This window comes from Phalaenopsis equestris, unplaced genomic scaffold (genome assembly GCF_001263595.1).
Source record: "Phalaenopsis equestris unplaced genomic scaffold, ASM126359v1 Scaffold000425, whole genome shotgun sequence".
In the NCBI taxonomy this organism is placed as follows: Eukaryota; Viridiplantae; Streptophyta; class Magnoliopsida; order Asparagales; family Orchidaceae; genus Phalaenopsis; species Phalaenopsis equestris.
The window spans coordinates 235,319-240,174 of NW_018164866.1; positions in this window are offsets into that span (position 1 = coordinate 235,319).

The following is a 4,856-nucleotide window of genomic DNA, read 5'->3' on the forward strand; positions in this document are numbered from 1 at the left end:
TATGTATGTAATATATATATATATATACATATATATATATTCAAAGCTTTCTTTTGTTTAAACATAGTTCAAAACAAGGTTGAAATATTTTATGTATCACACATGTTGTTTGCCACACACTTGATAACGAAGGTGATAATGTGAAATGATAGGAATTTATTTTGTACTAAAAAAGGTAATAATTCATGCACAAACCATATAAATAACAAGAGTATGTATAATATTGAATAATTTGCTCTGTGATGGTAGTTCACCAAACACTCCCATAGAACTTGTAAGATGGTATATTAGGACGTATAGTATGGACCATTTACAAAATTGTGTGACTTAGTGTATATATGCCGTCATAAAATAAATGTCATCATAATTATCAATGATAATATTATGCTTAGATCATGTTCTCTAAATTAATGTCTAATAATACAATGATAATCATGGTTAAATACTTAATTGGTTATAATTAATGATAATTGATTTTGCATCTCTTTATGAAATCTTATTTAAGTCAATCATATCCCATTAATATATGATTAAATAGTTATTATTTATTTAATTGTAATTTAATTTATATATTTATTAGCAGTTTTATCAGACAATTTAAAACCAAAAAGGTAAATATCACCCCAAAGAAATTCAATGATTTTTTGTAGAGTCTTCACTTTGTGGGCTCGTTGGCTCGACTAGTTAATACTAAGTCTATAATTAGTCTAAAAAATAGACTATCATGCCTAAAACATAATTAGAAATCTAATACTAGCAATAGGAATAACGCCCATAAGAACATAAGCTTTGTTTATCCCTTAATAAATAATAGTTACTTACTTCGAGATAGTAATGTAGGCCTCCCAATTTTAATTGAGATTTAACCAATGATATCAAGCAAAAATCTATTTGAAGGTTCTATACAATATAACTTTGAATTAATTGCGAACAAGCTAAACATAAATTTTAAAACTAATTGGTTATCTAAAATATTTATGATCTACTTGCCCTAGCTAACCTAACCTTTAATCGAATTAGTTTGGTAATATCATTATGACAAAAAAAAAGAAGTAGATAAGTAAATAAGTGAATCCATCCTGAAGTTTTTCTGACTTGAAATTTTATAGTATCAACATCAAAATAATAATATGTGGATAAAACTCTAATTAAGACGAGCATTATCCATATTTAACTTAAACAATGAAAAAAGTGTCTTACTATCATTATTGTTTTATCGAGGAAGAAGATACTTATCCATGGATGATAAAAATTTAGAAGAATGCTTAAAAGAGGTATGCTTGATTGTTCACTAAGGATCAACGACGATAAAGGATTCATCAGTTATGGAGGATGGCTTGTCGCTGACTTGAAGGAGAAAGGAGGCTGCTAGGGAGTGAGTGCGGTGGCTGAAAGGGAAGGATGGCCGAGATGAACAAGCCATTACAACACTTAAATCACATGCCAAACTTGTTGGAGATTGAGAAGATTGCGCGCCAAAGTTGGTGGTAAAGAGGAGAAAGATTGCGTGATTTATGCGATCTGGATGAAGGTGATGCCAAGCAGGGAAAATTTGACAGATTTTTGCAATTGATGGATGTTAAGAATGGTTGCATTCTCGAGGCTAAGTTGGTTTGTGTAGGAGGCAGAATTTTGGAAGCAACAAATGGAAGAAAATGAGAGTGGCCCATTTTGGTTTATGACACTAGTCCCATCAAACGCCTTCCCTCGATGAGTTTATGCACAAACATGTCTTTTCCTTCACCAGTGTCAGTCCTATTGATACTTTCCCCCTGATAATACAGTATGGAATACTCGATCTCATTCACATGCAATGCTTTCTCCTACTGAGTTTGCATGCAAACTCCTCTTCTCTTTCACATATGATATTCCTGTGGATGCCTAGCCCTTAATAGCACAGGCACAAACTCCTCATCTCCTTCACACTTGCCAATCCCATCAATGCCATCTCTAATGAGCTCTACCAAAATAACATCTCTTCACACAACATCATTCCAGCAAAAAATCCTTCTCATCTTCAATGCATTGCTTGAAGACATCAAGCCTTTTCTTTCACACATATTGCGAGTTCAAATCGAGTTGGAATCAATTTCAAATGACATATAAGTGTAACAATCAGGCTGTGAATATGAGAGGTATATATATATATGTATGTATATTCTGATATGAAGTTGATTAAAAGCAATATATTTCAAAATATATTTTCTTATGTGGCGGTAGACAAGTGGGAGGCGTGGCTGATTGACGGTGGTGACGGGTAGTCCGCTGTGGCGGCGACAAATGATCGGCTATGTCGGTGGCCTCCAATGGGGCTACATGGTCAGGCGACGGTGGTGGGCTGCTTTGGCGGCTTGCCAAAAACATTTTACATAAATGATGTAATTCAAATTTAGTCAAATTGACCGACTTCTAAATTCAGTCAAAATGAACTACGACGTAAAATTCACTTCAGAAATTACACTGTACTTGTAAATCTTCATGTCAAATAAATATTTTTTTCAAATCATTGTAAAAATTATAATACCCCTAAAAAGTAATAATTAATATATAAAAAAGATAACCGCTAGCCCAAATATCACTGGGGTTGATCGGCTATTAACCTTTATATATATATATATAATTAAAATATAATGTCATTTAAAAAATACAAAGTATTATAATCATTCAATTTTATGATCAAATTTGATAAAAAATATCAAATGGTAATTTAATATCACGACCCGACATGATAACTTAGAATTTTCATGACAGAAACAACCACAATTTTAACATATAACAATTCATAATAACATATGAATATTAAAGAGCCACTATATCACATGAGTTTAACTTCATCATTCAAACATACAAGGATATCCAGTTTATAACAATATTTATAAAGAAAATAAATACAAACATCTCTCTTTTATCTTCAATTCCATAAACATGCTCCTTGTTATCTATCATTTCTTTTCGAAGGAGTTTTTTTCTAAAATAAGGAGCTAAATAACAATTTAAATAATACAACAATTTAGTAAATAAATATAGTTATACTTGATAATAAACATTATTGATGCATGATAGAACATTCGTTGTGGTAGAGTAATTGATTATCGTCTTAGCGTTGCATGAGAATTCAATACACACTTAGATAAAAGAAACAATCAATAGAGACACCAAAAGTTTTTACGTGGAAAACCCAAAAAAGGAAAAAAAAAACTATAGGGTTTAGCCTAACTGAAGAAATTTATTATAAACTTGATATTACAAGTACAGTCTCTCGTCCAACAAGTAGGAAAGTGTTGAACCTTCAGAGCTACAATATCGGTACACGAATGAAGTTGTTGTAAGAAGTGGGCGACAACCAATGTTGATCGGAGACAACCAGTGAGAGATAGTCGATGGAGATCGATGACTGGCGATTGGCGATGGCCGGAGGAAGTTGACGATGAGGGGATGCTGGACATTAGCTCTTATAAGCATCAAGCTCTTCTTTAGGCTTCAAGCTCACCTCCCCTCTCAAGAAAGGGGTGTGAGTCCATTTATAAAGTTACTGTTGTAATTAATCCAGAAATATGAACCATTTTGATTGAATGATCCGGAGAGCTTTCTTTGGTCAGACGGTATATGAAGGATATTTGAGTTTCTTAATGATGTGGTAAATTAGCAATCTTGGGCTTGTTTGATTCATCTAGTCGAGATGCTCAATTATGCTATAAGCGTAAAATATTTTACATTCATTTGACATTCCAAACATGTGCAAAAAGCTTTCAAAAGTGGTTTAATGGTTTGATCAAGGCTCGATTTTGGTTCATATTTGATCAATTTTGGTATAATTGGTCTGTCATGTTGGGCTGACCAGTTTGACTGTAAGTTTGCTAACATCTGAGCTCTGGATGACACTTAATTGAAGATTGAATGTTCTTGCTCAAAATATTGCTTTCACATTCATGTCATGCCTTGAGGTTCATGTTGAATGATACAAATTTATTGATTGAGTATCAGTTGCCCCTATATTTTCGGGAGAGATCAACTTTATCGACCAAAAATATCCTATTCGAAGCACTTTATCATTCGTGATATTTAATTTACATTAATACATACATAAGGACACACACAAATATATAATTATTAGTTAAATTTAAATATTAAATACTCAAAAATGGTTTTCCCAATTCGTTGATCATCTTATCTCTGCTACTCTCCACTTTATCTCCACTTGAACTAATGAAGATTTTTGAAACTTCGGGTGCATGTTAATTATTTACATTAATATGAGCTCAGCATCCTATATATATATATATATAATGTTTATGTGCACCACCTCACTAAGGCTTGAAAAGGTGTATTTTACATTTTAAAAGTTAAAATAATGATATATTGGATGTGGTAGGAAATATTTAAGTGATATAAATGTACAAAAAAAAACAAAATTTAGAAGTTAAATATGTTGTTTTTTAATTGCTGCTTTTATTTGCATTAAGACTTTTGTTTTTTACTCCTGACAAATGTAATTCAACACTTGGGCAAGGCTAACTGTAAGGAGTAGTTCTTTTTTAGCCCTCCCTTCCTTCAATCAAGAGAGGGATGGTGGGGGGATTGCTACACTTTTTCTGAGCCTTCCAATTGAATCTAATTTAATTTTACACTTGATGAGTTAATTTTTATTTATAAATTATGAATATTGACTCTTCTGATGCTCCTTTTCTTTACCATGCTTGTTCCTATGGTCATTTCGAGCCAATGATCAAATGTTTGGAACGAGATTGTTCTACTGCGATGTTCGATGTTTGACTCAACCAAGGGTCCGTTTGGGGCAGCTTATTTGGTGAGGTGGCGTTTTGAAAACGCACCTGGCCTGTTTAGATAAACTGTGT